This window comes from Pieris napi, chromosome 15 (genome assembly GCF_905475465.1).
Source record: "Pieris napi chromosome 15, ilPieNapi1.2, whole genome shotgun sequence".
NCBI classification, from domain to species: Eukaryota; Metazoa; Arthropoda; class Insecta; order Lepidoptera; family Pieridae; genus Pieris; species Pieris napi.
In genome coordinates, this window is record NC_062248.1 from 2,899,969 (window position 1) to 2,924,650 (window position 24,682).

The 24,682-nt window shown below is 34.4% G+C and overlaps 1 protein-coding gene across 1 annotated transcript in view; it reads right to left on the reverse strand.

Annotated features, from left to right (window-relative positions):
• The window catches only part of LOC125056512, a 252,735-nt gene that overhangs the window by 81,890 nt on the left and 146,163 nt on the right, over positions 1–24,682 (reverse strand). The gene's annotated exons all lie outside the window — the stretch shown is intronic.

The window sequence follows — 24,682 nt, forward strand, 5'->3', positions numbered from 1 at the left end:
TTTATTTTTAAGGGTTTTTATAAGGGTTATGTTAATCAAAGACAATACTTTTATAATCTTTCAACATAATATTTCGACAGGAATCGAACCTAAACATGAAGGCACTTCGCTTATCAACTAAGCCAAGGTAATATAGTATTGAAAAACTATTTTCCTGGAATAGCTTTTTGAAGCCAGCTCCACGTGGGAGTGACATTTATTTCCTCATTGCATTGATCAACCCGAAAAAAATCCTGTTTCACTGAAAATCGAATCTAAGATCGTAAAGGTACGGTTAATTTATTTATTATAATTTATCAAGCTGCCTTCCACAAATCAACCATAAGTAATAAAGTGCTTGGACATACAGTAATCCTACATCGAACCACTACACCATAGGACACGACAACAATTATAAATATATGGGGACATGAGTGCCTCTTATCTTGCTACAAACGTTGTTAAGTTCAAAGGTGAGTTCTGAATTAAATAGTAGGGGCAACTGATAGATGACTGTGCCCAACTATTCGGGGTTGCGAGTGAGAAATAACGCCAATGATGCCGGTAGGAAGGCAACGACAGTCAACCTTATTGCGAAAAAATATCACGTTTTAGGTAATTTTTCTTTTTGATTCTGTTAGAAGTATTTTCAAGCTATACTATAAAAGGGTAGATGTGTTTGGGCGTTTCAAGTATTGAAGATATGATGTAGGGCTTAGTTCTTTAATTTTAAAAAAGGAATCGTACAAGCAGGGATTCTTCACTGCCACCATTGTTTCTTAAGGACCTACCAGCCTTGCGATTCTGTAACTCGCACAGCGGTTTTCGCAGCGGCGGCAGTGAAGCAGTCATTTTAAGATTTGGCAAAATTTTCCTTATCAGAAAGTGAGCTACAGAATCGCAGGGCTGGTCGCCAAAATCCAAAAAAGTACATTGTTTCTTTCCATTTTTCGTCATCGTTTCTTGAAGTAGGGCAGATGGAGAAATATATGCTGGAGTTGAGTAGTTTATGTATCCATTTTGAATGATAGATAGACGATTTAAATCACTTCAACTAAAAAAATCCAAACATACCCAATTTTTGACACCATGAATTCATTTTATGACGAAAATGTATATAGAAAATGATTTAGAATATTTTATCGCAAGCCAAGTAATCCATTTCAATTTTTTTTTATAAAATTGCATTAATTTAATGTTTTACATAACTAATTGTTATTACGGGCCGGAGCGCCTCAGTGCTCCAGCTCTCCACTGCGCCCCGCAGTCCACCCCGAGACACTGACACAGCAATTCGTGCTGGGATAGGGCCTTAAAGCGTCGTTGAATAATAAAATCGCTTGGATATTGACATACAATATATCAAAATGTTTAAATACTACGTTATGCGTTAATCGAAGTTGTAAAAAAGTATTTAACCCTGGTTTGTATTTTCTCAATAACTAAAATTAAAACAAGAATAGTTATAACAATATATATCATAAAATAAACCGTTCATATAAAGAAGAAAATTTGACCGTTTTTATTGAATAGACTGTAAAACTACTGGACTAATTTGGAGAATTCATTGACAATTAGAATCCTACATTATCTCTGATAAACATAGATGATATAATGTTTTCGAAAAAGTTTGGGGATCTGTACAAAACCTTCGATAATGTAATGCAAGGTGTGAAATAATTCTAATAAAATCCCTATACGTACGCTGTGGAAACTATTGACAATAGAGCAAAGTTGTGCTATAGTTTCATATTAATAACTAACTAATAAAACAGCCTGATACCATATTATGTCCAACCATTACATATATGTATATTAAAATAAATATCCACCCGTACAAAGACGGGCACGAACGCTGGTTGCGTATAAAGCTATATTTATTCTTTTAATAATATTTATGTAAATATTATATTTTATCCTTATGAAAATTGTTGCCTACGGGATTAAGCCCACAAAATATCTAACAACGATTTCACATTTATTTTCTCAGAACACAAAATGTTTTTCGATTTAAAAATGTTTATTCAACCTCAGATAGAAAATATAACGGGTTCTACACAGGTTCAAAATAAACGTAAATATATTTCCAATTGCATTGTTAAACTGAGAGTATAGAGTTCAAAGATTATGTGTTTGACATTTTGTAGTTGTTGAACTCGGTGTATAAAATATTTAACTTTAATGCTCATACTGAAGGTCAGTCTTTGAAAATGTTCCTGTCTCTGTAATCCTAGAGTTACTAGAATAAAAAGTCTTTTATACGTACCGACGGCTTGCTTATCTGCTACTTTTAATGGTTCAGTGAATTGGCTATTTCGCTCTTACAACTTAATTACTAACATTGATAAGGATATTGAATTGGAATGCGCAGGAGGCTCACCTGATAATCAACCTTCTATAACTAACGCACTCTGTCAACTTTTTGGGTCTAAGTCATTCTGGTTTCCTCACGATGTTTTTCTACAACGAACGAGGGAGTGTTAAATGTTCAAACCTACGACCTCAGGGATGCGAGAAGCTCGCCTAACACTAGGCAAACGATCTTCAGCGGATAACAACTCTGTATATTCATGGAACAGAGCTGGTTCTATAGTAAAAATAAAAGCGAATAGAATTATAATAGTAAGAATGACGCACGGATTTTTGCCGCAAAATTTTATATTCCCTCAAAAATCGCCGACACTGGTCCTTTTATAAGCTAACCCATTTGAATTGCCAATGTGTTTTAAAAGTACCCAGACCTCCATTTTTAGACAAAAGATGTTAATAATGTTTGATGAAATAGTGTTTATTTTACTTGTTTAGTATATAGATAACATTACACGTTTATTAACAATTTAATTACGAGGGCGAACACGCAACTGTTTAGCACTGTTTCTTATAAGCTTAAATTACATTTTAGTGTAATTCATCTTAGTCTCTGTTATCTATCTTAATTCTTAGTTCTTTTAGCCAAATATTGAATACATACATCATATATACAGAAAGGTCCTAACACTTACGAAACTTAGGAAAGAAGAAAGAGAAAAGAAAATGATTTATTAAATACATTTAAAACTAAGTATACCCAATTCGGGTGGTTTGTGTGATGTTGTGTGTGGGGTGAGCTCATGATGCAGTTTTATAAACGCTATATATTCTTAATTTTAATATATAATCTTAATAAATCTCTTAAACAGAGCAGTGTTGGCCTAGTGGCTTCAGCGCGCGACTCTCATACCTGAGGTTCGATTCCCGGCTGAGCACCAATGGAATTTCTTTCTAAGTGCGCATTTAATATTTGCTCGAACGGAACCTACAACCTACTATTTGACTTAAAAATGATCATGAAACAGATTTAGAAGTCTGAGGCCAAGACCTAAAGAGGTTGTAGCGCCACTGTTTTTTTTTATATATTCTTAATACTCCTTTTAATAATCCGCCATGGTTAAAACAATTCGAGGTTTTATTCAATTAATATGATATTATAATGGCAACTTTGTGTCTAATCAGTATCTTTTAAATTTAAATTTGCAGCATTATATCTGTGAAATATTTTTTTGTCTGTATTGCGTTAAAAACATAAAAGCCAGTTATTTATGTACGAGAAGTGCTTGAGAAGTATATAATATTCTGTCACAAATTGCTACAGAAATCAATTACCTGAAAATACACCCGGATGTAAATCAACAAAGGGACAATCAATAACTTCAAACGCAGGAAAGGGAATACCAATGTTATGAAAAACTTTATCCCATTTTACTTACATTCGGGGTTCTATCAAAGCTACCCAAACTAACACAATGTACTAATAATTTCCTCAAGTTCCGTTGAAATATGAAGATTAGCTCCTGAGCACTCGCCAGTATTTCTTGGGGAAAACAAAGGAACCCAGTTTAATGAGACGTTTCAATCTCTGTCATTTGAGCACTCTGAGTTAGTTTAGCTATTTTGAAGTAGGATTTTTTATAGAAAAATGCTCATTTTTGACTGTTTATGGTCCTTATTATATATTTGGCGTATGAAATCATCTGACGGGGAGAGTTATTTTTATGTAATACGTGGCAAACGGGCAGGAGGCTTATCTGATGTTTTAGGCTATGTTCAGATGGCAAAAACTTGACGCGCGTTTTCAAATCGCGCGACTAGACATTGTGTGGTATTTTCATACAACTGTTCACATGAGCGCGCGTTAAAGTCTCTAGACGCAGGTGATCGCGCGTTGACGTGCGCTTTGATTTTAATGTAATGTCCGTATGCTGATCAGTTGAGCGCGCGCTTTCATCACGATCGCATGTAATTTTCGTAATTACATCTATAACAAATTGAGTCAATTTTTCAAAATTGGATGAACCCAATGTGTACGTTTTCTTTTTCTATATTTTTCTTTATAATATAACCACAAAATAATAGCCTCTTCCACGTCCATTTTCTACGTTCGAACTACCGAACTAGACTGACGAGTACTCTCGCAACGCGCATTAGCGCTCATCATCTGAACTCTCTTCAAATTTGATCGCGCGTTGACGCGCGTTACATGTGAACATAGCCGTGATACCGCTGCCCATGGAGTCTCACACTGCCAGAAGGCTCGCAAGTGCGTTGCCGGTCTTTAAACCGACATTATATTCTCGCTTAGATTGCTATTACAGATAAGACCTTTTAATTAAACCATTTTTCTTTTTCTTCAGGTGCCACTTTGCTATTAAAGGTTGGCTGTTAACAACTTGAATTTCCGGGTATATTGCGCTAGCCTAAACAACTCCTCGGTGGAAATCACATTTAAGTAATGTATAGGTATAACTCCTCACGACGGCATGTTGTTTTTCGTATTGTGCTTATCGCAATAAGTTTTTACATATGACAGTCAATCCGCGTTTATCACTTTATAGTGACAAAAACTGTAGACTACTGTCATTTACACACAAAGGAAGTAGACTTAATTTAGACTGCCAAAATGTAACAATTAAACGCGTTTAATACAGTACAAGTGTTTCTTTGAAACAAGACATTTATTTACGTAGCAAAACGGTTTCGTCTGAGCAGACTGATGGGCGGCCGTCAGCGTCTCAGACGTTGAATATTAATTTACCAACATCAATTCTATGGCTTCACAGTTTATTGCCCGAATAAAGGTTCCTTCAAAATTGAATATATAAATTCCGTTATATACAGAAACTATTTCCAGTGGTCTCGGCAATTCTCAGCAAATTAAAAAACAAAAGAACACAATTTTATTCAAATTCAAAAATCATTTAATCATGTAGGTTACACATTATAAACTTATGACTTGTCAGTAAAGAAATACATATTAATGCTTCTAATTTTACATTCAGTGCCAGTTCTCAAATCAAGGGCGTAGAACGGAAGAGAAGAACTGGCAATAAACTCTCCGTCACTCTTTTTAATCGCCACGTTTTTTTTTGTATTAGAACAGGCTAATTAAAAAACGTCTCTGCTTCACCATGAGTGGAGGGACGATAGTGTAATATTCTGTATTTAATTTCAGAAGCACACACTATATAACTTTAATAAAATTTTTTCGTTGTTCGTCTAGACAAATAATTATAATAGAGCTTCAATTTAAAAAGCTTTTACCGCTGTGTGTAATCTACATTAGGTATAAATCCAATAACACATAATATAAACAGTGTCGTTCGCATCCAGTACAGTCGAGTGGACGTTTATCGACTCAGCACTAATGGATCCGAGCTATTTTCTCTAATAGATTTTACGTCGCCACTTACTCTTTAAAGTATAATGGATCATTATACTGAAAACATTTAATACCTGCGCAAATTGTAATTTTGAATTAAGATTACTCAGAGGATATTAAACAAACAATTGAAAGTTGTATTCGATCTTTGCTCAACTTGTCGACAGAATACGAAATCTGTCATTACTTTGCTTAAAGAATTTATATTATACATTAGAATCCTGAGAAAAAGTGTTATAATTTAAAGTTCGCGTTTTCGAAGAACGTTTGGCGTTTTGGCCAAAATTCACCGATGTCCAGATTGAGCATTCTGTTAAATGATCTGGATCTGGATATCCATAGTTGCTCACCTCACACTTTAAGAGCGATTTTCGTTTAATGTTTATTTAAATTATATTATTGTTTTGCTTAATCAATTTTATTATTTCTTATATGCTATGTTTGCCTGTAAGTGCTTGACACATTAAAAATTGTATTTTATTTTTCTTTTATCAATGTATCAGTGTGCCGAGCGTTGGCAAGCTTTTATAAATAAATAAATAATTTTTTTTTGCCACTGTGATCATGGTTGGAAAATAATAGCTAGATACTAATATGTATAACTACTAATATATCGCAAATTTTAAATAAAAACAGTACAGGCCAGTGTGTCCTGTGAGGAAAGAGTGTGTATGTCAAAAAGTAAATATTTTTATGAAATTAATGACGAAATACAGAAGCTTTAGTTCGTATGTAATATGATAAATTTAATATATTGTAAATTGATAGCGTCCGCTCCGCAGAATGTGCGCAATGTTTATTGAGTTTAAAACTATAATATTGTACATATTTGCTTACAAAGTTTACATTGCGGCAAACCTTATTTGGTTCAGTGAACATTATACTGTACAAAGAAGCTGTATAAAAGTTCCTATGCAATAATATAAACCCATAACAAACAGTTCAATGTAACAATCAATAAAAGTGAATATTTTTTTGTATAGATACGAAAAATAACCCCATAGCTTTTTAAGACTTTTGATTTTACAATAGTCCAGGACCTTTTTGAAGTAACCACTGCAGCCCGTAAATACATCTGAATACACGTGTGTTGCCAGCTTTTCTAAATGGGTCCACAGTGCCTTTTAAAACAAACCATGCTTGTTTCAAGCTATTGATATATAACTTAATTTTTATTACAATAAAAATACATATTCATTTAATTCCACATAACAAACTAATCCTAAACCCCTAAACCCTACTTTGAGTCCTCCGTGATTGAAATACGTTAACATGAAATATGCCCGATTAATTCGTTACAATACCTAATTTTTGAAGTGACTTCAAGAAAGGAGGTAATTTATTACGTGATTAGACATATACGTGATAAATAATATCGATATTTTTTTGTTGACACATAAATAAAGTCGGTTTAATTTCTTAAACACAATTTAACTATATTTTTTTAAATTTTTCGGTTGCTAAGAACTCAAATAACTTGAAATAAGCATACATTAATAATAATTGCTTATCATGTTTTACTAATTAGACGAAATTTGTGAAGGGTAAACGCGAGTTCTGAGTAATCACTAATTTTGTAACAAATTATGAAGTGCTGATTAAAGTTAAAAACTGATTATATTCGAGATCAAATACGCCTCAACTGTTGTAGATTAATTAAAGTTTCCGAATACGAAAACGTCAACTGATGGTAAAAAGAATAATTAATGATATATCAAATATTCATTAACATTAGTTTTTTATATAAGAATACTAGTTAACTAAAGGAGTATAGATACAATATGGTCGTGGCATAGACGCATAGACGTGTCAAAATCGACATAGACAATATTGCGTGCACAGAATATAAAATATTATTGTGATTTATTTATTCGCCTCGCTTGTATTTATACATGCCGTTAACAAATTAAGGGTCTGTTTCACAATGTATGGATAAAGTACCAAATAGCTATGCAACACAAATTATTTGGAAGATAAATTGTGCTATTTGACATTCATCGGACTCTTAACTTATGATGGACTTTATGTGACCAATAGCGCTATCTGACAGTCGTGAAACGCAACAATAGTGTTTATCCTACCAATAAGTAATAAATACCTAATTTGGAACTTATGTAGAACTTATTCGTACATTGTGAAACAGACCCAGATTTATGCCAACTTAACTTATCTATAATCGTATAATTAATAGATAAACACAATAGACTAGCGACACAATCCGCCATTTTCATGTTCTGTTGAATTTCCTCGTTTTATGTAAATTATTCATCTGTCATTATCTGTCACAGCGTAAACACATATTGACGGAAAAATACAAAAGAGCGCAATAAGACTGATTTAGTTTTTATAAATAAAGGGGATTATGTAGCTAACAGTTCTAAATTCAAACTTATGGCATCGTTAGGTGGATAAAAGTTTATTAGTACTGAATCACTTAGAGAGGTGAAAAGTTCTGAAATATATTCCACGCAATCGTCCTTTTGCGGCCCTGGGGTAATGGAAAAATCCCTAGGCATTAATATTCATAAGAAAGGAATTTCACTGACTGGAACCAGTTTGGGCTCGCTTGGCGAATCAATATAATGTATTTTGGTACTAAGTAAATAATTAATATTAATCTGTGGTCACTTTTTACATTGACACATTTTTATGAGGTTACTAGCAAACTCTGCGAACTCCGTTTCGCCACCAGATGGCTTCGTTTTATGTAACATTTAGTTTGGTGATCCCGCTTTTCTGTTGTATTTTTTTCTGAATTGTCTTTGCTATAAACTCACGGAGCCCAAGACCTTTCCAACGAATGCAAAACCGTGGAAATCGGTTCGTGCGTTCTGGAGTTATAGCGTCAGGAAGGAAAACCCGACTTATTTTTATATAGTAGATAACTTTTTCTTAAATTAGAAATTTATGGTTAGATGCGACGAGATACAATCTACTGGATTTTATAAAGAACTTTAATACATTATTTATATTAAAAACATGAACTTAACTAAATTGTATACCGTAGGATAGAGAAAAACATAACTATTATTAGAAATCATATTGGTCAGTCTCACGGCTGTTATAAAGTATAAAAAAACGTTATTAATCACAAGAAAACAACTGAAAGTTACATGACCTTTTCATTCATAACTGTGATTTAAATGTCGGTATTTTTTAAAATTAAGTTTTAAAATACTTATTTATCTTGATTTTTAATCGAAATTTTTCATGTATGTGACAACATTAGTTTTAATTCTATTCTTTTAAATAATTTTGTATATACACACATAGCGTTAGTATATGTACAATTTAAACCGGCAACCTTAAACATACAGCCTTAGGACTGATGGATTCCTCAATTTCAAGTAGATGACAAACAGATTCCGTTTTAAATTAAAGCTTTACTCAGCACATTTTCCCTATCCGGTCACATCAAATTTCAAACTCATCAATACTTTAATGAAATTCCAAAAAATCTAGTTATGTTAAGTCAAATGCGAATTCAGGTAGGGTTCCTTATGAAATTATAACTTCAAAGATGCCAAAAACAAATGACAATCTTGGCCACAAACTGTAATCGATTTGATTGTATCTGTTACCTATCCAATTTTTCTGTATTCGCAAGTGTCTATGACCTATGGCGTCAACAGCCGATTATCTAGGGAGGCCAGTAGAAGTGGGTATAGACTACAGAGTGAAGCATAAGGAAACTTAAAATAGTTATAGAAGAGATTTTATAGGGAAAGGCAGCCCCTACCTACCCCCACCCCTGACGATTTCCTTGTCTATGACTTACTTTATTTGGGTTTCAGACATGTTAGTTTGCTCACGGTGCTTTCCTTTACGGTGCGAGCTGTACATACAAAGCATCATGACTGACTCTAAAGGCGCCTAGACATTTGACATAGACAGTATTATATTTAATTAGTTAAATCATTCAAACGAGTGGAAATTATTACGGATACCTAACCACCGTAAAAAGAAATTACATATATAGGGGAACTCAGAGTTGTTAATTAAGTATTCATTTAAGTAGTATGTAATTATAAAGAAAATAGTAAGTAATATATGTATAATACGAAGATGTAAAATTAAATGACTTCTAATGAAGGGCGGCTTCCTGAAATGGAACAATCGTCTCGACCGTCATCCGCCCATCAGACATTCGCACGTTTTTTTATGTAATAGGAGGAAAACGGGCAAGAGACTCACGTGATGTTAAGTGATACCACGTCAGTCACGTTGCCAGACGGCTCGCAAGTGCGTTGCCGGCTTTTTAAGAATTGGTACAATGGTAATGGTAAATTAGACTAGATTTAGATTAACCCAGTCCGAGACTCCACGTAGCAGAGTTTCGACTTCAGTTTGTTCCGGTATTAATCGACAACTGCCCGGCCAGTGTAAAGAGTATCCCCAGTGCTGTCATCCGCATAGCAATGAATGTTGCTAAGTTGCAACATAATATCATTGATATGCAGAATAAACAGGTTCGGGGATAGGACACAGCTTTGTGGGACCCCAGAGTTCACTGGTTTAGGGGTTGAACATGCTCCGTCGATGACCACAAAGGAACCCTCTGATAGATTTTTCTATTCGCTATTTGCTTTCTTTTATACGCGCTTTAGATTAGAGTAATTCTACCAGGATTTTTTTATAACAGTGACATCACAAACAGCCTTGCGATTCTATAACTCCCTTTTCGAACTCACACAGCGGTTTTCACACAACGGTCGCGCTCATATCAGTCGTAAAGCAGTCATTCTGATAAACAATAAACTACAAACTCCCTCCTTATCAGAAGGCCAAATCATAAAATGACTGCTTCACAACTGATTTGAACGTGACCACCGCTGCGAAAACCGCTGTGAGATTCGAAAAGTGAGTTACAGAATCGCAAGGCAGATCCCTAAAACATTACTAATCAACTTTATAAGAATTCCCTTCAATTCTCTCGGCCCTTTGAAGTTTCATTAAATGGTTTGCTGTCGCTTTTGTTCGATTGTGGTTGATTAGTGATTTCACAAAAACATTTGTCTGACAAATGACTTTGGTCTGACAAATGTTTTTGTGTAATATAGACGAGTTAAAGTGATAATTTATATAACAATAATGCCTTTTTTTATTTCCATATCCTTAATATCCCTTTCAAATGTTGTTAGTATTTACTTTTGGATCAGTGGTGGATTTACAAATTCTTAAGGTAGAGGCTGTGAAGTTTGTGCCGCCCTCGCTTCGACAATTGTCATGTCTAGATTATTTACAATCCAACATTTTCATTGAATTTGCACGTGTGTGTGTTGCATTTTTGGGTGTGATTTTTGAGCACAAAATTATATACAAACTATCCAGTTCGCAGCCTCCAACCAGTAGCAGGACTGACATGTATAAGTTGATAGCGAGAAGAGGGAAATACACTTTTAGAAATTTCGCTCTTTTCACTTATACAAAGTGTGAGCTTAGGTCGCAGAAGTGGATTACTGGTTGGGGGCGGCGAACTAGCTGTCTTACTCCAGAATATGGAAGTTTGCGACACCAAATACACAATGACAAGAGAGAGGAGAGAGTCATCGGCAAAATTTGTTGCAGACTTCTATCTGTAAAACATCAGAAAACGTATTAGGTACCGAAAATTGCCGCCCCAAAAATCTGCAATCCTAGGCTCAGCCTGCTGGTAATTCCGCCACTGCTGTGGATATGGACCCCTTTTAGCCAGCCCCCAGGTGACCCTAGTACTACTATATCTCTACTCTTCTTCAATAGTCAGCCAGTTTTTTTTCTGCTATTTCTATCAAGTCATCAGCCCACCTTCTTTTGGGCCTGCCCACCCTTTTCTTCCCGGGTGGACTTCCATTGTGTTGTCTTTAATGTCCGTCTGTTATCATATTTTGTTGCATGTGAATATGTTTTATTATAATGTAAAACATATAAGAAATATACGTATGTCATGTCTCATTAGGATATAACGAATTCTTATACAGATACCAACCTTTTTTCTGAATAAAAAAGGCAATCACAAATATTTCGTATGTATTGCTTAAAACAAATTAATTTCAAACTCACGATGTCAGTAAAGTAATCAACGGCCTATAATCTTATTTTAGTATTTGCCTATACTACCATATCTATGGATGAAACAATATAACCCAATTAGCAAAGAGAACTGCCCACATTAACACGAGATAGTACGGCAATCCTTTTCAAACATGCTAACCATTACTTGTAATTACAAGTCGGATCATGTAATCTTTGAAGATTCGCCGCACCTCAGGGCAATTTGTGTAAAATTAAATCCAGCCCGTGAAGACCCATGTTTTGTGTTTTACGTAAATGTACTACTATGACATTTGGTGTAATGCCGTGTAAGGGCGTGCTATACTGACACTAGCGATAGTATGATATTTAATTTATGGCTCTAATTAAGTTTGGTTGCGGTTGTATGGAGATATTTAAATAAAACTCTTTGTTTGAAACTGGCTTTAATGGTTTAAAACATAAGCTAATATCTTACATAAAATTAAGGGTAGTGGGGTTGCGACGCTAACAAAAACTAATTTGGCTCATTTACGGGTAATAAATCTAAGTGACACTTCAATACAAGTGAAGTCGACCTTTTTGGACATTATCGGAAACAAGAATATTGTATTATAATTTATGAAGCTCCGTGTTGTACATTTGAGTTAGTGCGAAGATTTCAAACATTTGGTTTACGCTTCTAATTTACTTAAATATACACTCGCTATTCCTCGAACACGTCTCAGCTCGCCCTGCACGTCGACACCCGTAAGGTGCCGATTTCGCAGGGAGGTTGAGACAATGAAACGGTCGTCTCGTTCAGAAGTACAACGGTGGCGGCTGGTTGTTGGTCTCCGAGTGAATGCTCCAGTCTCTTGTCTTTCGTCTGTATACTCGGGATACAGTAGACTGACTCAAGTGAAGCTGGGAAGCGACTATTCGCTGACTAAGTCCTTGTTGCAATAAGGCAAAAACTTGAGCGGCTTCTTGAGGTGTGGTATCCATGGTTTCTTGAAAACAATGAATGCAGGTTGCGGAGATGTGTATCGGTCAACTTTTGATAGGCGACTGATAAGGGTTGAAGGGTAACGGGAGTTTTGTAGGGGTAGAGGGTAGCGCAACTGGCTGGTAGCGTAGTGAGTAATTTGTCCCATACGCCCTAATTGCGCAAATTAACATGTTGGTAGTTGTTTTATTTAATCGATTTGATGTTTTTTTTAAAGCTTAGGTTTCAAGCTTTCAAATGACATATTATTTTTATTTAAATGTTGTATACTTTTATTTAGAACAATCTTTAAATGCAGCGGTAGCGCTTGAGTCGATTTGTTTGCTCGCGAGTGTATATATATATATGTAACTTAACTAATGTAAGGTTACATAACTCTCTGTAATATTAATTCTAACATATCAACAGTTACACATATAACCTATCCTATGTTGGAACGGGCAAATTTCTGGTTCTTGGAAATAGAACAACAATATAAAGTTCTCGTTTGAAAAAAGTTTTACGCATGTCTTATCTACATAAACATTATCTAATTTTTTTTAAATTAATAGACGCAGATATGTGGCTGCCGCGCGCCTAATTGCGGAAACCTTGGGAAACCTTGGGAAACCTTGCGGAAAACTTTTCGATAGACGTGACTCTGTTCACATCGTTAAGGACTCAAAACATAATACAATTCCCAAAACACTTTAAATTCCTGTCTCAAAGAACAATAACAGATACAGAAGTATTGTCTTCATCTCACTATGAAGGTTCTATTAATTAACAGAATAATATTAATATCGATAACAATATTAATATGGTTTAGAATTTAAGGAAAACTGAAGTGAAGAAGCATTAATCGTTTAATTTCTCAGAAAGAAATCTATCTGAAGTGAATTGTACAATGGTTTCTCTTTGGAAAATTAAATCCTCTTCAATAAAAAATGAAGGAATCTTTAGTCTATTAGATGGCAATACGGTTCGAATTTTTTAACGGTAAATTTTAGAAAACAATTGAATGACGAGATTATTTTTTAATATTTTTGTTACTGTACTGAAATCACAAAATCGGCCAATGATTTTGTCAGCAATATCGGTGTAGTCCTCACAATATCCGAAACAAAAACTGAACATTGCAGTGATCCGCTAACGCTATTAGGAGTTACAGAATGCGTGATGTATTGGTTTTTGTTGAATAACCTCACCATATTCAACGAATACTACAACTGTATATGGGAGTAGAACGTAGTGACAGTCACAGTAAGCTTTTGTATACCAGCCTCCGGAAAAGACGACGAAGGTATTAATTTTCAATATATCACTCACTCACATTTTAAGACCCACCAAAAACCAGTCGGCTTAAATGGTGACATAGCTCCAACATACACAGGCTGTTTCGAGACATTTGCACATGCCGCTGGACTGTCCAGCGTATGGAGCATCCAGGTACGTTCTAGAGCAGAAAAGAAACGTGGTACTAACAAAAGCCGTATTGCCCCAGTGCGAACACAGAATAAAGAATGTACCTGGAGAATCAAAGCGAACGGAACAGAAACTTCAAATAAGAAAAAAACTGGTTTTGCAGCCAGCACCAGGTGGTTCGGCATCCCATGGAATAGAGTCCCAGCAAATTATAGTACATACAAGTGTATAATAAAGTCTTGAAATTTCTATAAACAATACACGTAATCGCGGCTTTTATAAATTTTTATTGCTAATTGGTTTTAATCCATTATTATAAAGTATTCTTTTCTAAATATACATAATTATTATTTCCTATATCTTTTGTATAGCTAGCGTGTGATGGACGACACACTTTAGAATCATATCAACGGTTAAGACGTGCGCGGGTACGTGTTACACGTTTTAGTATTATTTGAGGAAGATTCAGCGAATTTTACAACTCAGTGTGAGTCTTTATCGCGGTGTTGCACGAATTAATGTTTTACATTTATTTACGGATAATTAAATGCATTGAATAGAACGTTATGGTAAAGGTTCGTGATATCTAAGTAAAAATAATAATAATAATCAGTAGCGCTACAACCTCTTTAGATCTGGGCCGCAGATTTCTGAATCTGTTTCATGATCATTTTTCAATCTAATACGCAAGTAGGTGATCAGCCTCCAGTGCCTGACACACGCCGTCGACTTTTTGGGTCTAAGACATGTCGGTTTCCTCACGATGTTTTCCTTCACCGTTCTAGCGAATGTTAAATGCACATAGAAAGAAAGTCCATTGGTGCACAGCCGGTGATCGAACCTACGACCTCAGGGATGAGAGTCGCACACTGAAGCCACTAGACCAACACTGCTCTAAGTAAATCTATTTACATAAATAATACTGAGTTAGAAATGACTTTTATTCTACAGTTGGGAAAGTTTCAACTGTCAGCGGTTATAAATTAAAAGTAATCACAGATTTCTTACTTAGTTACTTACTAGCAATTCGTTGTTGTAGATACAAATTTTAGCGACATTTAGGGCGAGTACACATTAGGCGCTTGGCGTGCGTTAGGCGCGCATTGGTAGCGTACTTACAGCGCGCATAGCACGCCGTTTTACGAGCGTTAGTAGGGCGTCCATACTCGGCTCAGTTCGGAAATGGACGTCGAAATGATTTCTTGTGTGTGGATTCTATACCGTCACTATAGACGACGGCAGAGACAAAGAAAATTCTGGGAGCACCCAATACTACGAGATAAACTGACGCATGAAATGTTTATAACATTTTATCCCAAATTAAGACAGTATGAACCTAAGTTTTTTAATTATTTTAGAATGTCCATAAAATCCTTAAATTGCGTCCACTCTACACGAAAGCGCGCGTTCAAATGTAGAACAAAATGGCGGCTCATTTATCTTGAAGCGCGCGGCTGACGCCCTCCCAACGCGCGTTTGAACGAAAATCTCAAAGCGTGTGTACACCTAGATAAGAACTACTGGTTCTCAAAACGCGCGTTACCAAAGCGCGCGCTTAAAAACGCCTAATATGTACTCGCTCTTACAATCAGTACGATGACGTTATTACAAAAGAAAAATTATAAAGATTATTTTTCCGACCCTAATGTCGGCCAATAGAATTGCACCATTCGACGTCACGTGGTACAACCTACATGGTATTATACTGAAAATTTTTTGTGAAAATTTTCTCTGGTCGTTGCTTCAAGAAAAGTATTAAGTAGTTGTTTTATTCATTATGAAATTCTTATTTGTTAACTGTACATTTCGTCTCATGGTGCAATTCTATTGGCCGACATTTGGGTCGGAAAAATAATCCCCCGAATACCACACGAGCTTCAAAATTATCGGGCATTTCCCTCAAGGTTCCCTGCAAACAAATATAGTCGTCGACGACTATAAGTCGTCATGACGACTATATTAAATTTTGAAGCTCTTGTGGTATTATAAGTGATTATTTTTTGTTACTGACACATCATGAAGTGACGAAATTGTCACCACTATGACATATTATCGATGTTACATCGTCCATAAAAAGCGAATGGAACAATTTTCAGAGGAACTTAATAAGATAACCGCAAGTTTTCCCTAAAGTTGGAAAGTATCCCACAAGTTGGGAACTATCCGCTAAGTTAAGCCAAATGTGATGGATCAGATGGGGTATGTTTATGTACGGTACAAAAAATGATTTATTACATACATTACGATTAAAAATGACGCATAATAACCTTTTTTAATCGAACAAAAATAAACTAATTAACTGCTATAATTAGTTAGGAAGCAAAAGGATTGTTCGACTTAAAGTTTGTGGTATTCTCTTACCTAAGAGAAGCTTCAGAATTCTTATTTCATAATGGCTGGCATAGAGGCTAGAATTAAAACAATTAATTATAAACACTACAAAATAAATTAATAAAAGTACTACCAAGAAACCAAAATTATGACGATTAAACAACTATATGTTTATAGCACCTGTATCTTAAATTAAAAAAAAAATAACTCTCTCCATAGTAGCTAATCTTTAAAAAAAATCAAACACACCACTACACGCAATACTCGTCGAGCGAGTTTGCTTATCTTGCCGAAGCCGCGTACAAATTATTTGAAGAAGTCTATTAAGTATGAGGGTGTGCAATTATTTATTCAATTACAGTCTAAAATTCGTAATCAGCGCGTTTAAACAATTCAAAAGGGCATTCAATTTACATATCAGAATGATCCTAGTTGACAAAAATTGGGACGGCTGGTGGCGACGTGTATCTCGTTCGTACATATTAAGTTTCTCATGTAAATAAAATACATTATTTTTTGTAATGAGAAATAAAGTTCTTTAAACATTAATTATTCTTGACGAAAACAACTTTACTAAGTCTGTCGTGTGTTTTGTGATAAGCCATAGTTCTGTCTATAATATAAAAGTTGTTTCGAAAATAAATTGATTTTAATACACAAGGCTCAACTGTCTATAAAATTTATAATATAAATCATAATCCATATAGCTTGTCATATATGCAGCTTTATTGCATGTAGGACAAGCTGCTTATAAATTTCTGTGTTTTGTTTCATAAAAAGAGGTTTGTAACTGTTAAGTAGAGTAAGTAGAGTGCCTTGGCCTAGTGGCTTCAGCGTTCGACTCTTATTCCTGAGGTCGTAGGTTCCATCCCCTGCTGTGCACCAATGGACTTTCTATCTATTTAACATTTGGAACGGTGAAGGAAAATATCGTGAGGAAACCGGCTGGCCTTAGACTGAAAACGCCGAACGCGTGTCAGGCACAGGAGGCTGATCACCTAGAAAATGATCATTACACATATACAGAAATCTAAGGCCCAGACCAAAAAAGGTTGTAGTGCCACTGATTTATTTATTTTTAAAACTGTTAAGTCATGTGTTATTTACATAGATCGCTGTGTCAATAAATGAAACTTTTGACAGTCGACCTGACAGAATTGTTGCTGCCTGTGGTTGGTAAGCTATTAGGGGCTATTAAATAAAAGCCTTTCCCTTGGCCTAAGATTTCTGTGTTATTTCATGATCATTTATTTTATAATGTTATGAATATAACTATAACAACTATTTGTCTTTATCAAGCAAATGCGTATCTTAAGCTTAGGTTTCCTAGAAAAGCGGTGCCGTTGTTCAACGGACGTAATGTAACGTTGACGTCACCCATACGTTGTCTATAAATAACATTGGAGTAGGTTTTCTAGAGAACGTTGAGTGTCACCGTAACGTCAAATCGTGGTGCTGTCATTTGCATGACTACGTTTTTCGCGTGCCCATATTTAATTAATACCATGAGTGGAAACGTGACTTAGACGACCGAAAATGATATTTTTTTGCATTATGTTATAAAGTAAAGACGGCCGTTATAACCAACCATAAAATGACAGCTGTTAGTTAACGGCACCGCTTTTCTAGGAAACCTAAGCTTTAGTTATTAAGAACAATATTGTAACACAATAATAAACATATGAATTGTCTGCTAGAAAAAATAAATAATTTTGTATCATTACTAATATATTTTTGTTTTAAACAATAACCAAATATTATTGGTAACTAAACGAACTTTAGTTCTAAATAAAGCTATTTATATTCCTAAAACTTTGAAATAGCACTGGCATACTTCAACGTTGATCGAAATTCAAATAATGTTGTCAGTCACGGACATCCGCATTGAAGTAAAACGTTGATAAGACAATGCCAGTAAATTTTATTTTTAGTACTGAAACTGACTTTTATTAAGACCTTTAAAAATTCAGATTAAGTATTTTTACTTACGTCTAAAGTCTGACAAATGATACTAATAATTATAAAACAATATTATTGAAGCTATAAGATTTTAAATAGTTACCTAAACGTTTTGAGACAGTAATGCTAGCCTTTAAAGTATTTTAAAGATAATTGTGAGTGGACTTTATATTGTGTGAGAATAAAACTATTTCGATGCTTTGTTCTGTATATGTCACCGTAAAATTGTAAACACCGTTAGATTGTAATCTATCTCGCGAGATTGTAAACTGTCGAAAGATTGTGAACCTCAACGCACTGCTTACAATTTAACGTGTTATTATTCGGTAGATTGTAATCTATCTCGCGAGATTGTAAACTGTCGAAAGATTGTGAACCTCAACGTACTGCTTACAATTTAACGTATTATTATTCGGTAGATTGTAATCTATCGAAGCGAAACCGTCAAATTGGGAAACGGATAAAACCTCGCGCGCTGATTGGTTGAACGGAATATGCCACGCGCCACCATTTTTGACATATGTCACGTAAAATTGTAAACACCGTTAGATTGTAATCTATCTCGCGAGATTGTAAACTGTCGAAAGATTGCGAACCTCAACGCACTGCTTACAATTTAACGTATTATTATTCGGTAGATTATAATCTATCGAAGCGAAACCGTCAAATTGTGAAACGGATCGCACCTCGCGCGCTTATTTGTTGAACGGAATATGCCACGCGCCACCATTTTTGTTTGTTAATTCGTTGGGATGTAAAATTTTACTTCCCAACAACTTCTGGAACTAATTCTAAAGCTGTGAGTTACTTTCGACACGACATCAATTTATATTCATCAAATCGATCAATTTACATTCGACAACAAACGAATTAACAAACAAAAATGGTGGCGCGTGGCATATTCCGTTCAACCAATCAGCGTGCGAGGTGCGATCCGTTTCACAATTTGACGGTTTCACTTCGATAGATTACAATCTACCGCATAATAGTACGTTAAATTGTAAGCAGTGCGTTGAGGTTCACAATCTTTCGACAGTTCACAATCTCACGAGATAGATTATAATCTAACGGTGTTTACAATTTTACGGTGACATATATAGTAAAATCGCAAGTATGGTTTAATGAAATTTTTGTAAGGAACTGAAACAATTACATCATACTATTCAATCTATAACTAATAAGAAAATATTAATAAAACTACCAACGAAGCTAGAACAATAAGAAAGTAAAGACAAAATAAAATATGTAAACGATAATAATAATCGAATGTTAGCGCAGTTGCCTCCAGTATATTTTTGCCGAAAAGTCAATTTTCTCGGCGATTGCCGGCTCATAAATAAAACTAAAGCACATATAATATATCTTAGCCGACCTACGACTTGCGACTGATGGCTATGTCTCTGAATTTATCACGTCACTAGGATAATATGGCCTCACAACTTTGTCTTTTGTTCGTGTATAATCTTAATATAAGTTACGTATAAGAATGATTGAAAAATATATCGCTGAACATTTAAAGATATTTCTAACGTTATAGAGTCTTACTAATTAAAACGTATTTTATGATTTAAATTTAATCCAACAATGATAATTAAATTTACAATCTTTACTTACAAAAAAAATAATTAAAAATTAAAAAAAAACTAGATGAAATTTAAAAAGTGTGGTTTCTAGATTCTTTGATATAGAGGAAGATGGAAACATAACCAATACCACTAAATAACTGTATTATCATTATAACCTTCCAATGAAGCGTGGCTAGACATCATTTTTACACACTTTATATTAGCTTCACCTGTATGTATGTATGTATGTAACCGACTCCTTCGGACTCGATTTTGACCCACTTGAAACGGACAGATTTTATTCAAATTTTGCGCACCTGCCAAAGATCGATGACAATGCAATAATCCGAAAAAATAAAAAATTACTAAAAAATAAAAAATTAATAATAGTTAAAAAAAATATAAAAAACACGCTTTTAAAGCACATCAAACTAAAAAGTGACAAATAATTCCTAATTTAGGCTGAAAATGGTAATGAACAAAAAATACTGGTATTATTGTGAAAAAGCGTGGGGCGCTCTGTGCTATATTTTTCGTCTATAGTTTTTTTAAACTATTATTTATTTAATCTAGAAACTGATAAATGATTTCTTTCAACTTTAAATGAATCCACGACCTCAGTATAGAAAACATTTAACCACTAGACGACAGCGTAATAGGCCATAGGCAACAAATCTAGTGAATATTTAGACGTAAGCAACATTGAAACATATAACGCATATTGGTAATAAAGTGTAGAAGCCTGACGTTTGGAAGCGTGCCAAAGACGCTTGCGATAGGGCGAAATGATTTATTGCTTTAAAATCTGAAATTGATCTATAATTTAATAAACCTCTTGGACAATTTAGTATTAACCTCCTTTTAGCATTCAAGTATAAACCAGAACATACCCATATTAATAAACAACAGAATTTTTTTAGTCGCATTGCAAAAGTGATCTTTAACAAACTTATTATCTTTTACATTTTGTGCATTTACTTGAATAGTTTAAGCTTGCGACTCTCATCCCTGATGTCGTAGGTTCGAGCTCCGTGAAGCAATAGACCTTTTTGTCATTGTGGGGATTACACATTCGCTCGTACAAAAGGAGAGGAAAGAGAACAAACTAAACGTGAACAACTGGGAAATGTGACGGCGTTAGAAAAAAGAAGCAGATACTCTGAGACCAAGACCGTGGCTTGTATGTAGCGCTGTTTTTTTTCTATTTGTATGAGCTGTAATCTGAATAACTGTGACAAGTGTTATCGCAAAAATAGACAATGGTATAGGTCGGTTATCGAAAGCTGGCGCGTTCACAGTACTCACACTAATGCAATTTCACCATACAGTATGTTTAAAAATATGACTTTTTTGCCAAGCTATATATTTTAGTCTACTCTGGTTTTAGTAAGGTTGGGCGGGTTGTAAATAAATTAAAATGTGTCGAATACATATAAATATTATGTGCATACGAGGGTGGATCCAAAAGTTCTAAGCCCGACCAAGAACGTAAAAGAGTAGTTTGTGTAAATAATTTTTCATTTTTCGACATAAATTTTCATCTAGCTCAACACACTTGACTTTTACTTCACTAACTATTATTTCAATACTCCTCTTACAATTCCCAGTCGCATCTGATGTCAAATTAAATATAAAATTTTTTCATGAAACTGTTTTTATTAAGATGCTTAAAATAATTAAAAACATTGTGCACCATTTCACGAGATTGCCCTGGTAATTTTTGAAAAAAGATCAACATGTACAGTAAAGATCAACATAAACAGTAGCAAAAGAAAAACAATAACTGTCTCTTTTATACTCATAATAGCTTGACCGAGCGCGAGAGAGACGGACAGTCTTTTCATGATGTATTTGTGATTGTATTTCAGTTTGACATCACGTCTCGCGCTTATTCACAGACACTACACAAGCCCAAAGTGTAAATGTGTTGAAGCCGCCAGCTTTAGATAACATACCTAAAGATAAAAAATCGTATTTAGAGTACATGGGCAAAATAATTTTACCTAACTTGAGATAACTTATTTGCAATATTTTAACCCTAGCCTTGGGGCGAAGGCGAAGATAAGATACTATAAAGGTATAAAGGAAAACAAGATACGGCCTGTTTTAATGAAAGTGGTAATATTTTCTTATAATTATTATTAAACGTATAATTTTACGTTCAGCGGTGTTTATTGTTCTTTACTATTTAATTAAAGTTCGTGAGAATTTGTTTTGTAAATTAGCCAAGGTAAAACCTTTGCTCACGGATATGATAACTGCTCTAGAGTGCTAATCGCTCACTTTTCAGTGGGACGCTCTTTTTTACACGCTTTATATTAGCTTCACCTGTATGTATGTATGTATGTAACCGACTCCTTCGGACTCGATTTTGACCCACTTTAAACGGACAGATTTTATTCAAATTTTGCGCACCTGTCAAAGATCGATGACAATGCAATTATCCGAAAAAAAAAATTAACTAAAAAATAAATAATAGTTTAAAAAAACTAAAAAACACGCTTTTAAAGCACATCAAACTAAAAGTGAAAAATAATCCTAATTTAGGCTGAAAATAGTAATGAACAAAAAATACTGGTATTATTGTGAAAAAGCGTGGGGCGCTCTGTGCCTCGTCTATCTATAGATCAACCCTATATATAGTTTTTAAACTATTATTTATCTTTATATAGGCTCTATAAAGAAAAGTCCTATTCGTAAGAAAATTCATATTTTATTAAGTTTCGCCAAAGCATTAAATATAATACTAGTACAACCACCCACTCTGTGTATTCCTTATGCTACTGAAAAACAACTGATTTGAAATATTTTTGCCAGAAAACATACCCAGAATATCCGATTCATACATGCCAATAACCCACAGGCGGTCATTTAAATCTAAATTATTCCAAGAATAAAATATTTAATTATCTCGAAGGAGAACAAGCGACACGGGTTACTTTAAATCGGTTCTCATTTTGATAAGAATGTTGGAGCTATCCTAATTCCCTTCATCAAATAAAGCAATTATCCGAAACGTCCCTTTGTGAAAACAGGACCAACCATATGAACCTATTATCCGAATAACTTTATTGTTATATGTTAACACTAGATACGCATTGTACTTGGTTATTACTCGACTCGAATTACGCTTTTAATAAGTATGAATTTACGTCTATTTCAATTTTAGAATATTGGCATATTATACAAACAATTTCTTTCTACATATCTTAATATATATAAATTACGTGTCACATTGTTTGTCCGCTATGGACTCCTAAACTACCGAACCGATATCAATCAAATTTGCACACCGTGTGCAGTTTGATCTAACTTAAAAGAAAGGATTCATCTCAATTTATACCCGCAACATTATTTTATTGCAAAATATTTGTTTATTATTTGATACAATTCTAACAGATGGCGCTGTGTTGAAAGTACCAGCTACAATTTAATGCCACCAAAAAAGCATGTTGGTCCCCACCACACTGTTATAAACATTATTTTTTATTCAGAATGTTTATATAAATAAATAAAATCTTTAAAGATTGTAATTAGATGAAATTCTAATTCTATCGTGTTTATGTTTATAATCAATTTATTCAGGGATGGGCCAAGATGCCAAAGAAGGCCAGGTCAAGAATGCAGTGAAGGAAGTATACCTAAGGCGGTACTGGTCTCCGACCACTAGTCCGGCCCATGAACCGCTGGATGGGTAGAGTGGAAGGGGATCTGATGCAGCTGAAAGCTGGAATACTGGAAATTGGCACAGGACAGCACTAGAAGTTTCTCGTTTCGGAGGCCAAGACACAATTTGGGTAAGAGAGCGGGGTATAAAATTGTAAACCATAAATATTGGTATTTATGGTGATGAACATCAGCTGCAGATATGCCTGGACGTCAAGGCAAAATACAAAATACCACCTGTATCATCTCGACGTCCGTCGTTCCACCACTATGTTGAACCAGCTTCCCACTGAAATATTTCCGAACCAATTCGACTAAGGGTATGTCAAGAAAATAGTGTATCGATTTAAAAAAGGCCGGCAACGCACGCGACCCTTCGGGCAGTGTGAGTGTGTTATATAACTATGGGCGACGGTATCACTTAACAAAAGATAAGCCTCCTGTTATATTAAAAAAAAGTGCGTGCATACAAAGTACACATGTCGGAAGTGAAACTTCTTTGGCAAACTAATTTTTAACTCTTGTTTATATTTATACAAATCTTAAACTTTAGATTTCCTAGTCTTAGAGGCAGGGAAAAGGAAGATATGTTAGGAATTTAATTGTCATTAAAATATTAAAAGTGTCGAAAATTTATACAAATTATAAATTTAATTCTTTTATAATTCGATAATAAAAACACGTGGTAATTTATAATTCGTCATTTGAGATTTAAATAATTTATTTTGCATAAAATATAAAATACTTCATAAATTCTCATTACGAAATTTTAATTCAAAAATTGTGTAAATAATTACAAAAAACATATTTCTTTATGGTTTATTTATCAAAAACATACTTTGTTTACGCAAGACCATTAATAAAAACTTTTCGAAGCCACAATTGTGTTACATTGTTTACCTAATTGGACATTCAAGTGCTTTTCGTGGTTTACTCGCATTTATGACGGATAAAATAGTTTTATTTAAATCAAATATAATATTGGGCTCTTTTTAAAGTGTATTTAAACCAACTTAACACCTGTTACCTCGTTATTTACAATATGCATTATATTTTTTATTGTGTAATGTATACATACTTTGT